At 45.1% G+C, this 13769-nt stretch overlaps 1 protein-coding gene across 1 annotated transcript in view; it reads left to right on the plus strand.

The window, feature by feature from the left end:
- The window catches only part of LOC122928504 (beta-1,4-galactosyltransferase 1-like), a 374285-nt gene that overhangs the window by 19335 nt on the left and 341181 nt on the right, over positions 1-13769 (plus strand). The gene's annotated exons all lie outside the window — the stretch shown is intronic.

The raw sequence follows: 13769 nt of genomic DNA on the forward strand, positions 1-13769 counted from the left end.
CATTAAAACTGGCATCAAAGTAGGCAAATGGATACTTTTCACGGATTTGCATAAGTAACTGGTGTTTTTAAGGGTTAAATGAATGCGGTCTAGTGATCTCACACTGCCAACATACAGAGGGTGTGCCCTGCATCAGATATAGTTGAGTTCAGTATGAAACACATCGACACATTGAAACCATTTGTTAAAAGATATCACTGTTTGGTACTTTTTGGTACTGTTTTGTAGTAGACTATATTATGCTCTTTGAGGTTAAACAACTAATTTTGTTTATTATTTTTGGTATTTATGGTAGTCTCTTGGCCAATCTATATTAACTGGTTCTTTATTCCTTTATCAGGGCCATCCCAGGGGCATATAGAGGGTTTCTGATACAGTATCGCCCTTTCCCAAGGCCATAACTTTTTTATTTTTCCATTCACATGAGGGCTTGTTTTTTGTAGGACTAGTTGTACTTTCTAATGGCACCATTTAGTATTGCATATGATGTAGTGGGAAGCTGGTAGAATTGAAAAAATTGCACCATAGATTTATGGGTTTCGTTTCTACGTCGTTCCGTATGTGGTAAAACTGACCTGTTACCTTCATTCTCTGGGTTAGTACGATTACAGCAATATCACATTTATATATATTTTTTTTGTGTTTCAATACTGGAAAAAGAAAATATATTTTTTTCTCTGCATCACTATATTCTACCCTCCCCCCCCCCCCCTCACATTTGGCAAAATTGTTGGTACCTTTCAGTTAAAGGGAAAAGCCACAATGATCACTGAAATAACTGATAAAAGTAATACAAATTTTTTACTGAAAAACTCATTGTGATTCTCAATGAGACTTCTGCAGCTGTCCACAGGTATTTTGTCCCACTTCTCATTAGAAGTGCTAAGCAAAGTTTTGAAAAATTCAATTTGGTTGATTCGCCGAACTTCAGGAAGAAAGTCAATTTGTCACAAATCGCTATACATTAGGTATACTGGTGCATAACGGTGGCTGAGGAAATGTATGGACCGGGTTGCTACATTGAACCTGCTCCATATGTGGTGGGTGCCGGCTGTATCATACAGCAGACACCTGGACACAATGACCGGGGTATGGCAATTTGGGTGAATAGGACAAGGGATCAAAAGATCTTATGTTCTAGCCCCTTAAGGGGTTGAAAAGTTGTCACTGTAAAAGTAAAAAAAAAATGTAACGTTTAAATCACCCCGCTCTTAAAATTTTGCATATAGAAATGTATAAATGAAAAAAAAAAAACATATTAGGTACTTACTCATTTCAAAATATCTGAACTATTAAAATATTAATAAAAATTTAATTTGCACCGATCGAAATAGTAACAGTGATCAAAAAGTCTTACTAACCACAAAAATGGTACCAATAAAATCTAAATTTCGGCCATAAAAAAACAAGCCCTCATACAGCTCTGTAGACCGAGTATAAAAAAGTTATGTCAAAAAATGGTGATGGAAAGAACATATTTTTTTTTTTAAGTAGTAGATTAAAAAAGTGTTCCCTTCAGTGCAACACATGCAGTCCTACACATGTAAGGGCATTACAGAATAGTTAGTGCTGAATGCCACTTGTCCTTCGTAGATGTTAGACGCGGACCACCTGGGGTCAAATGACTCCATCTATTTGGGTTTAAACCAGATGGGACAAACTTGGTGGATGGATCAATCATGGCAGAAGGGAGGAGTCTTGTCAGTTATGGGAATGAACCACAAAAAACACTCCACCAACTGGACCCAAATTCATCGTAGTCAATGCGTTCTTTTAGCAAAAAAATTAGTCTGCATCGTTATTGCAACTACAATGCTGTCGGGACTACGGCGATATTACCAGACAAATTGCTTCACCAACTGGACCCAAATTCATCATTCCTAGCTAACATGTGTTATCGAAAATTTAATTCTGTTCACTCTGACAGCCACAACAAATTCTACGTCACTGTGCAGTGTAACAAAATAACCCATGTGGATCCATGTGTATTTTGCTTTCAACATGTATTTGGGTTAAACCCAGATGGGCTGAACTTGCTGGATGGATCAAATATGGCAGCTGGATTATTGCCATACATGAAGAGTCATTGGTTATCGGAAATAACCACATAGATCACTCCACCAACTCGACCCAAATTCATTGTAGCTAATACATTCTTTTAGTCAGTGTTTGGTCAGTATTTTGCATCAGTATTTGATCAGAATTTGTGAGCCAAAAGCAGGAATGGGTTCAAAACACAGATGAGATGCAAATAATTCCATTACATTTTATGTCTGTTTTGGACCAACCTCTGTTTTGGATTATAATTACTGATCAAATACTGATGCAAAACACTAGCAAAATACTGACCATCTGAAAGAGGCTTTATGCAAGCTCAAAATACAGAATTATTTTTGTTTTCTGTTCTTCTGACGGATGGATGGAAACAAACAGTGATGTTAACACGGCCTTACTGCCACTGCTGCTGTTACCCTCCCCACTCTGTCATGGAGCTACTAATGTCACTGTTGCTGCCACTGCTGCTACTTCTGCCACATCCCCACTCTGTCATGAGGCCACTACTGCTGTTGCTGCTGATGGTGATATATTAAACCGTTCTTTAATACTGAGGCACAGTAATTCTATATCTAAAATAAGAGATTAAGGCCCCTTTCACACGGGCGTCGCAGAAGAGGTTCGGATGCAATGCGGGAAACGCACGTGAGTGCGCACGCAATTTCAGTCAGTTTTGTCTGCGATTGCGTTGCGTTGTTCCGTTTTTTCCACACGAGTGCAAAGCATTTTAATGCGTTTTGCACACGCGTGATAAAAAACTGAATGTGGTACCCAGACCCGAACCCGGACTTCTTCACTGAAGTTTGGGTTTGGGTTCGGTGTTCTGTAGATCTTATTATTTTCCATTATAACATGGTTATAATGGAAAATAATAGCATTTTTTTAAGTAAAATGTCCCTTGAGGGTCAAAAAATAATAAAAAAATTACTCACCTCATCCACTTGATTGCACAGCCTTTATCGTCTTCTTTCTTCTTCTTGCAGGACCTGCAAAAGGACCTGTGCTGACGTCATCACGCTCACCACGTGGTGAGCATGGTGACGTCAGCGCAGGTCCTGCTGAATGAAGATAGAAGGATCTTCTATCTTCATTCAGCAGGACCTGCGCTGATGTCACCGCACTCATCACGTGGTCCTTTTACAGGTCCTGCAAGAAGAAGAAAAAAGACGATAACGGCTTCACGATCAAGTGGATGAGGTGAGTAATTTTTTTTATTATTTTTTAACCCTCAAGGGACATTTTACTTAGCATTCTGTATTAAATAATGCTATTATTTTTTATTATAACCATGTTATAATGGAAAAAAATAAAGTGAAACTTTATTAAGGGAAAATAATAAAGTGAATGGACCTCATCCCTATTTATTATCATCTCCTTAGCAACCATCTGTGATAATCACATTGCATCTGCACTTGCTTGCAGATGCATTGCGATTTTCATGCAGCCCCATTCACTTCTATGGGGCCTGCGTTGCGTGAAAAACGCAGACTATAGAACATCCTGTGATTTTCACACAACACACGAGTTATGCATTAAAAACATCGCTCATGTACACAGTCCCCATTGAAATGAATGGGTCAGGATTCAGTGCGGTTGCAAAGCGTTCACATCATGCATTGCACCCACTTAGAAAACTTGCCTGTTTAAAAGGGGTCTAACTGCGAATATGTCAGCAGTTCAGCAAGATGCAGATGGCGATATATTAGACTGCCCTTTAATACTGCACTATCTCTGCAGTCTCCCTATGCTCCCGCTTTTGCTCTCCTTACAGTGTTTAAAAACTTTTTGGGGACTTTTTGATCCCTTTATATACATTTTTTGGGGAAAATGGGAATCCTGGGAATCCACTTGGCAAATGAGTTTCAATGTGAATAAATCGTTAATTTCTAACGATAATTTGTTTTCCCTTAATTCTAACAGCAACACAGATGGGGTTAACCACCCCCCGTGGAGTGGTGAGCCCAAGCATAATAACTCAATTTAACAATTAAGTATCCCCTTAAAAGGAGGGAGTCAACCCCCAGCCCACTGTGTTTATAGCAAGAAAAAAAATAGACTTACTAGGGTAGGATATTTGTGTGCTGCTGTTAGGACTAAGGGAAGACAAATTATTGTTAGAAATTAACGATTCCCTTACGTCCTACCAGCAGCACAGATGGGGAGATAGCAAGAAAAAAACCCTAGGGAGGGCCCTCCTGCCTGGCAGAACTAAGAATAGTCTGGCATCTAGTTTATAATGGGAGATGAATGTTGATTCAGAGCTCCAGGAGGCAGCTTTACAAATCATGTCGAGAGGCAAAAGACTCCTCTCGGCAAAAGAAGTAGCCACAGCTCTAGTAGAGTGGGCCTTCACAAACTCCGGAGGGTCCAGAGATTGGGAAACAAAGGATTCCCTAATAGCCTCCTTAATCCACCGACTGATGGAAGGTTTGGATGCCTTACAGCCTTTAAACTTACCAGCAAACAGGATTAGAAGAGTTTCATCTTTCCTGAACTCCTTTGATCTATCCATATAGATCCGGAGACATCTCGAGACATCCAGAGGATGTCTAGCAGGTTCCTCGGAGGAGGTGGAAGATGTCGACAGAACCGGGAGGGATATAACCTGGTTGATGTTCTGGAAGGAAGGAACTTTAGTCCTAAAATACGTGAGGAATCTAAGAAGGACCTGGTCATCTAAGAAGATAGTATAGGGCTCATGTGCTGAGAGAGCTTGAAGCTCAGAGACCCTCTTGGCCGATGTCATTGCAAGGAGAAACACAAGCTTCCAAGTGACTATAGTCCCGCTATAGATTGGTCCAAGGGGGAGTTGGTGAGATGGGGGCCTAAGTGTGACTCGTGCTTGTCCGTGGTACAGGCTGGGGTCTCAGTAAAGTTTGATACTTTACCCACTGTTGTTAGGGAATATTCTGATGTATTCTCATCACCAACTCCGGAGGTTCTACCCCCCATAGACCTTATGATTGTACTATAGAGCTAGTAGAGGGGGCCAAGTTTCCTAAGGGGCGAATTTATAATCTTTCTAAGCCCGAACGCAAGGCCATGGAAGATTATATTAAGGAGAGCCTTGGTAAAGGGCATATTAGACCTTCTGTCTCTCCTATGGGGGCGGGGGTTTTCTTCGTTAAGAAAAAAGATGGTTGTCTTAGGCCATGTATAAATTTCCAGAGATTAAATAAAATCACTGTCTAGAATAGATACTCCCTCCCATTGATTCCGGATTTATTTAACCAGGTTCTAAGGGCAACCTGGTTTTCCAAGATTGACCTGAAAGGGGCATACAATCGAATCCGAATCAAGGAGGGAGACAAATGGAAGACGGCGTTAAATACTCCGGCAGGACACTTTGAATATCAGGTGATGCCTTTTGGACTCAGCAATGCCCCAGCTGTGTTCCAAAACTTCATGAATGACATTTTTAGGGATTACTTAGGCAAATTTGTTATTGTCTATCTTGGCGACATTTTGATATTCTCTCCTGACTTCGAATCCCATGTGTCTCATGTTAAACAAGTATTAGAGGTGTTGAGGGAGAATCAGCTTTCCGCTAAGCAAGAGAAATGTGTCTTTGGTGTACAGGAGATTCTGTTTCTAGGGCATGTTCTGACTCCTCACGACTTCAAGATGGATCCTGGTAAGGTACTAGCAATTAAGAAATGGGTAAGACCTTCATCCTTAAAGGCCTTACAACGGTTCTTAGGTTTCGCCAATTACTATCGTAAATTTATTATTAATTTTTCCGTAATTGCTAAACCGTTGACCGACCTTACTAAGAATGCAGCCGATTTGGAGAATTGGTCTACTGAGGCCATTTCTTCATTTGAAAAATTAAAAAAGGCATTCAGGAGCCCTCCCATTCTGATCCAGCCTGATCAGGTGAGACCTTTTATTGTGGAGGTGGATGCGTCCGAGGACGGCGCAGGAGCAGTCCTTTCACAAGGTCCTGCTAGCCACACTAACCTGAGACCATGTGCCTTCTTCTCCAGGAAATTCTCTCCCACTGAGAGAAACTACGACATAGGGAATAGGGAGCTGCTGGCCATTAAATGGGCATTTGAGGAGTGGAGGCATTTTCTGGAGGGGGCAAGGCATTGTGTAACTGTTGTCACTGACCATAAAAACCTTATGTTTCTCGAGTCTGCTAAGAGGTTGAATCCCCGTCAAGCCAGATGGGCTCTGTTTTTTACTCGTTTTGATTTTTCCATTACGTTCAGGCCGGGAAGTAAAAATGTGAAGGCGGACGCATTATCTCGGAGCTTCCATGCTTTTCAACCTAATGAGGTACCACCTGAATCCATCCTGCCAGCAAAAATCTTCATAGCAGTTCTAACCCAGGCTATCTCGGCTCGCATTAGGTCTGAACAACATCTGGCACCGGTATCCACCCCAACAAATAAGTTGTTTGTTCCCGTACAATTTTGTCTCCAGCTGTTGGGTGAGTGTCACGATTCTGCCTTTTGTGGACATCCGGGTGTTGAGGGCACTAAGGATCTGGTTTCTAGATCTTATTGGTGGCCCACTCTAACTAGGGATGTTAAGTCCTACGTGTCAGCCTGTGAGGTTTCTGCCATGTCCAAGACACCTAGGACTCGCCCTGCTGGTAACCTACGACCCCTACCCATTCCCAGTAGACCCTGGTCCCATATCTCGATGGACTTTATAACTGACCTACCGCCGGCAGAGGGTAAAACTGTAGTTTGGGTAGTGGTCGATAGGTTTAGCAAGATGGTCCATTTCATTCCCCTGTCTAAACTCCCAAATGCCAAAACCCTGGCATCTATTTTTGTGAAAGAAATTTTTGATTGCATGGTATCCCGGAAAATATTGTTTCTGACAGGGATGTGCAGTTTGTGTCCAAATTCTGGAGGGCCTTCTGTCAAAAATTTCAAATTTCATTGTCTTTTTCCTCTGCCTACCACCCTGAGATAAATGGGCAGACTGAACGCCTTAATCAGTCTGTGGAACAATTCTTGAGGTTGTATGTTGCTGATGACCAGCAATTATGGGTGAAATTTCTTCCATTGGCTGAATTTGCTTTAAATAACCGTGTCAATTCTTCTGCTGGGGTTTCACCTTTTGTTTGTAACCATGGTTTCCATCCCCGTTTTCATTCTGGGTCATCCGTCTCCTCCTCTAACACTGAGGCGGATAGGCTCTCCTCTGAACTGTGCACAGTTTGGGCCCGGGTTCAATCGAACTTAGAAAAGGCTCAAAGTTAGGCTGATAGGAGACATTCAAGGGGGGTGAATTTTCAGGTTGGGGATAAGGTATGGTTGTCCTCCAAGAATCTCTCTCTTAAGGTAGATTTTAAAAAGTTTGCTCCTTGTTTTATTGGACCATATAAGATCACGGAGGTGATTAACCCGGTATCATTTAGGTTGGAGCTGCCCGAGTCATTCCACATTCATAATGTGTTCCATAAATCTCTACTTAAAAAATATTTTGAACCGGTAGTACCATCGAAAGCCTTGTTAATGATGCTGTTGAGTATGTGGTGTCTAAAATAGTGGATGTCAGGAAGGTGCGTAATTCCTTGCAGTACCTGATTCACTGGAGGGGGTATGGACCTGAAGAGAGATCTTGGGTACCTGCCAGGGAGGTTCATGCTCCTAGACTTGTTAGAAAATTTCATTTAGAACACCCTGAAAGGGCATCTCCTGAAGTTTTGGGTCCAGTGGCCCCTCGTAAAAGGGGGGGTACTGTAACGGGGTGCCGAAGGCACACTCGGTCTCCCATCAGCCGCAGACCTGCTGCTTAGCTTCGGGAGCGAGGATCTGTGTTTGACCTTGTTCCCAGGGCAGCTTTGCTAGCTGGGAGGCTCCCTGCTCCTAGGTCTGCCTTGAGTGCTGAGCTGATCACTCGGCGCTCGACTGGTCGGTCTGTCGGTCATGTGACGCTGGCCACGTCACATGATCCTCACTACCCACTATAAATACAGGCAGCCTGCGGGCCACAGGTTGCATGTTAATTTAGGTTCCTGGCAGTTGTTGGATACCTGTGTACTTACCTGATCCTGTTCCCTGACGATACTTTGCCTGCTCCTCCTGTACTGCGCATCCTTCCTGGTATATTGACCTCAGCTTCCACCGGACTCCTTTGGTACTTCTCGACTATCCTGGTATTTATGACCCCGGCTTCTCCTGACCTTTCTTTGCTTATCCCTCTGTACTGCATTGTCCTCTTGGTTTTGACCCGGTCCGTTCACTATCCGTTATTTGTCTTGTCTGTCCTTCCCGCACGTATTCTAAGTTAGGGACTGCGTCCAGTTGTCCCCTGTCATCAGGACTCGTGAGGCAAGTAGGCAGGGTCAGGGGTGAGGGTGGAGCGCAGTGGTCACTATCCTCCCCCCTGTGTGTGTGTGTGTGTACGTGACCGTTACACAAAAGCCAGTCGTCCAGATAAGGAATGATGGTCAGTCCTTGAAGTCTCAAAGCTGCCACCACAGAAACCACCACCTTGGTAAAAGTGTGAGGGACCGAAGAAATGCCAAAGGGAAGGGCAACAAACTGAAGATGCCTGATGACCCCACAAATCTGGACCTCGATCCTGAGATACTTCCTGGAAGCAGGATGGATCGGGATGTGCAAATATGCATCCTTGAGGTCCAGGGTTGCCATCACATCCCCAGGATTTAGGACGTGAACTACTGACCTGGCAGTTTCCATACGAAACTTCCCCTTCCTTATGAACCAATTGAAATACCTCAGATCGATAATCATCCAGAGATCTCCTGAAGCTTTGGGAACCAGAAAAACTGGTGAATAGATTCTCAGGCCCCGTTCTCCTGACGGAACTTCCTCCAGAGCCCCCTTGCAGATGTAGTCCTGAATGTAGGACTCCAGGATCGCCTATCTCAGTGATGGCGAACCTATGGCACGGGTGCCAGAGGCAGCACTCAGAGCCCTCTATGTGGGCACCCACATCCTGGAAAAAGTCTGTGGCATAGCAATATGCTTTAGACTTTTCCTGCCATTCGTCATCCCCAGGACACACTATAAACAGCACAGGCAGCGCATTAAATGTAGGCTATTAATCTATTATAGATAAATGATAAAGGACATGAAAGATATATTATATTGGTATTTAGGTTAAATTACCGTGTCGGCACTTTGCGATAAATAAGTGGGTATTTGGTTGCAGCTTTGGGCACTCGGTCTCTAAAAGGTTCACCATCACTGGCCTATCTGATAGCTTGTAGAAGGTGGGTCTTGACAAACCTGTCCAGAGGAGTAGAGGTGAGGTTGATTAAATATCCTTCTGAAATGTTCAGGACCCAGGGATCCAAGTTCTCTCAGATCCACTCTTCCCTGAAGTAGGAGAGACGACCCCCGACAGGTACATGAAACATAGGAATGGGGTAGCTTACTGGCAGAACGGCAGGAGTAACGGGACTTATCCAAGAGCCTCAGAGGCCTGTAGTCAGGAGGTGGATTTTCCATCTTTGGCTCCTCCACGAGAGCGCCTCAGAACCCCTTTGCTGCACTCTCCAGTCCCTTCGAGACCTTGCTTGCTGGCCATACCTACCTCCATGGTCTTGCCTGCCCCGCCCTCGAGAGGACTGCTGGGGAAGACACTTCCCCGTCTTGTCTGAAAGGCCCTCCGTGATTTTATCCAGCTCTGAACCGAACAAACGGTTGGGCTCAAATGGGAGGCCACATAAGCTATATTTTGAGGAATTGTCAGCGACCCAAGGCTTAAGCCATAAAGGCCTACGGGCTGCCTACACCAGGGCCATGGATTTGGCCGCTAACTTCAACTGGAGCTTTGCAGTATCGCACAAAAAGTCTGTAGCCAGGTTGATGGTCTTGAAGGCAGCCAGTATGTCATCCCGGGAAACCCTCAGACCCATTGTCTGCAGGAACCAGAGTGTGCTTGGAGAACTTGGCAATAGCCATGTCCACCTTGGGAATGGACCCCCATGAATCCACCAAAGGTTTAGCCATCGGGAACATGGATTTAAACTTCTTTGTTAAAACCGGACCTTTCTCTGTTTTTTTCCACTCTGTACGCATGACAGAGAGGAGGGTCTCATCTGCTTTGAAGACACAAGGTGCCCGACTAGCGGGATCAGAAGGCTCCCCAGGGTAAACATCATGGTCCCCCGACCTGATGGACTTGAGCAATTTCTGTGTCTTTTTCAGGGGGGAAAAAACACGACGTCAGCTCCTCCTCATCCGAGGAGGAAGAACCTAAGTAAACCACAAAAGGTCTCTCCACCAGCACAGAGGTCTCCATAGGGGCCTGGGCAGGCATAGGAAGCCTTTCATCCAGCAGGGCTATGACTCAGTTAATAGAGCCATCCACATAGGTCTTCACCCACTGATATATCTCCTGCATCGTAGGTTCACTAGAGGACTGAACCCTCGAACGACAGCTGTCACATCTGGAGTAGGGACAGCTGCCCTCCAGCAGGGCGTCACTGCAGGAAAAAAAGGACAAATAAGATAAGATAAATTTGTAAATTGCCTATCTCAATGAGAAAGGTAGAGAAAACAGACCGGAGGCAGCTGCAAATAAGGACCGGAGGAAAAAGACACCACAAGTGGAACACCACCAACTTCAGGAGTCTGGTAGCTAGCTTGAAAAGCATGTGCAGCCAGAGACCGAACTGGTGCACAGTGCTTCCTTAAAGGATAACTGTCACACTTAAAACCCTAATTTAAATTTTCATATATGTAGTTACTAGAGTTGAGCGGACACCTGGATGTTCGGGTTCGAGAAGTTCGGCCGAACTTCCCGAAAATGTTCGGGTTCGGGATCCGAACCCGATCCGAACTTAATCCCGAACCCGAACCCCATAGAAGTCAATGGGGACCCAAACTTTTCGGCACTAAAACAGTGAAGGAAAACAGCCCAGGAAAGGGCTAGAGGGCTGCAAAAGGCAGCAACATGTAGGTAAATCCCCTGCAAACAAATATGGATAGGGAAATGAATTAAAATAAAAATTTAATAAATAAAAATTAACTAAAATCAATTGGAGAGAGGTCCCATAGCAGAGAATCAGGCTTCACGTCACCCACCACTGGAACAGTCCATTTTCATAAATTTAGGCCCAGCACACAGGCAGAGGAGAGAGGTTCCGTAACACAGAATCTGGCTTCATGTCACCAGAGAATCAGTCTTCATGTCATAGCAGAGAATCAGGCTTCACGTCACCCACCACTGTAACAGTCCATTTTCATAAATTTAGGCCCAGCACCCAGGCAGAGGAGAGAGGTCCCGTAACAGACAATCTGGCTTCATGTCAGCAGAGAATCAGTCTTCATATCATAGCAGAGAATCAGGCTTCACGTCAGCCACCACTGCAACAGTCCATTGTCATATATTTAGGCCCAGCACCCAGGCAGAGGAGAGAGGTCCCTTAACAGAGAATCTGGCTTCATGTCAGCAGAGAATCAGTCTGCATGTCATAGCAGAGAATCAGGCTTCACGTCACCCACCACTGCAACAGTCCATTTTCATAAATTTAGGCCCAGCACCCAGGCAGAGGAGAGAGGTTCCGTAACACAGAATCTGGCTTCATGTCACCAGAGAATCAGTCTTCATGTCATAGCAGAGAATCAGGCTTCACGTCACCCACCACTGCAACAGTCCATTTTCATAAATTTAGGCCCAGCACCCAGGCAGAGGAGAGAGGTTCCGTAACACAGAATCTGGCTTCATGTCAGCAGAGAATCAGTCTTCATGTCATAGCAGAGAATCAGGCTTCACGTCAGCCACCAATGCAACAGTCCATTGTCAGATATTTAGGCCCAGCACCCAGGCAGAGTAGAGAGGTCCCGTAACAGACAATCTGGCTTCATGTCAGCAGAGAATCAGTCTGCATGTCATAGCAGAGAATCAGGCTTCACGTCAGCCACCACTGCAACAGTCCATTTTCATAAATTTAGGCCAAGCACCCAGGCACAGGAGAGAGGTTCCGTAACACAGAATCTGGCTTCATGTCAGCAGAGAATCAGTCTTCATATCATAGCAGAGAATCAGGCTTCACGTCAGCCACCAATGCAACAGTCCATTGTCATAAATTTAGGCCCAGCACCCAGGCAGAGGAGAGAGGTCCCGTAACAGAGAATCTGTCTTCATGTCAGCAGAGAATCAGTCTGCATGTCATAGCAGAGAATCAGGCTTCACGTCAGCCACCACTGCAACAGTCCATTTTCATAAATTTAGGCCAAGCACCCAGGCAGAGGAGAGAGGTTCCGTAACACAGAATCTGGCTTCATGTCAGCAGAGAATCAGTCTTCATATCATAGCAGAGAATCAGGCTTCACGTCAGCCACCAATGCAACAGTCCATTGTCAGATATTTAGGCCCAGCACCCAGGCAGAGGAGAGAGGTCCCGTAACAGAGAATCTGTCTTCATGTCAGCAGAGAATCAGTCTGCATGTCCTAGCAGAGAATCAGGCTTCACGTCAGCCACCACTGCAACAGTCCATTGTCAGATATTTAGGCCCAGCACCCAGGCAGAGGAGAGAGGTCCCGTAACAGAGAATCTGGCTTCATGTCAGCAGAGAATTAGTCTGCATGTCATAGCAGAGAATCAGGCTTCACGTCAGCCACCACTGCAACAGTCCATTTTCATAAATTTAGGCCAAGCACCCAGGCAGAGGAGAGAGGTTCCGTAACACAGAATCTGGCTTTATGTCAGCAAAGAATTAGTCTGCATGTCATAGCAGAAAATCAGGCTTCACGTCAGCCACCACTGCAACAGTCCATTGTCAGATATTTAGGCCCAGCACCCAGGCAGAGGAGAGAGGTCCCGTAACAGAGAATCTGGCTTCATGTCAGCAGAGAATTAGTCTGCATGTCATAGCAGAGAATCAGGCTTCACGTCAGCCACCACTGCAACAGTCCATTTTCATAAATTTAGGCCAAGCACCCAGGCAGAGGAGAGAGGTTCCGTAACACAGAATCTGGCTTTATGTCAGCAGAGAATTAGTCTGCATGTCATAGCAGAAAATCAGGCTTCACGTCAGCCACCACTGCAACAGTCCATTGTCAGATATTTAGGCCCAGCACCCAGGCAGAGGAGAGAGATCCCGTAACAGAGGATCTGGCTTCATGTCAGCAGAGAATTAGTCTGCATGTCATAGCAGAGAATCAGGCTTCACGTCACCCAACATTGGAACAGTCCATTGGCATATATTTACAGAGGAGAGGTTCATTCAACTTTGGGTAGCCTCGCAATATAATGGTAAAATGAAAATAAAAATGGGATTGAATGAGGAAGTGCCCTGGAGTACAATAATATATGGTTAAGGGGAGGTAGTTAATGTCTAATCTGGACAAGGGACGGACAGGTCCTGTGGGATCCATGCCTGGTTCATTTTTATGAACGTCAGCTTGTCCACATTGGCTGTAGACAGGCGGCTGCGTTTGTCTGTAATGACGCCCCCTGCCGTGCTGAATACACGTTCAGACAAAACGCTGGCCGCCGGGCAGGCCAGCACCTCCAAGGCATAAAAGGCTAGCTCTGGCCACGTGGACAATTTAGAGACCCAGAAGTTGAATGGGGCCGAACCATCAGTCAGTACGTGGAGGGGTGTGCACACGTACTGTTCCACCATGTTAGTGAAATGTTGCCTCCTGCTAACACGTTGCGTATCAGGTGGTGGTGCAGTTAGCTGTGGCGTGTTGACAAAACTTTTCCACATCTCTGCCATGCTAACCCTGCCCTCAGAGGAGCTGGCCGTGACACAGCTGCCTTGTTGACC

Source organism: Bufo gargarizans, chromosome 1 (assembly GCF_014858855.1).
Source record: "Bufo gargarizans isolate SCDJY-AF-19 chromosome 1, ASM1485885v1, whole genome shotgun sequence".
NCBI lineage: Eukaryota > Metazoa > Chordata > Amphibia > Anura > Bufonidae > Bufo > Bufo gargarizans.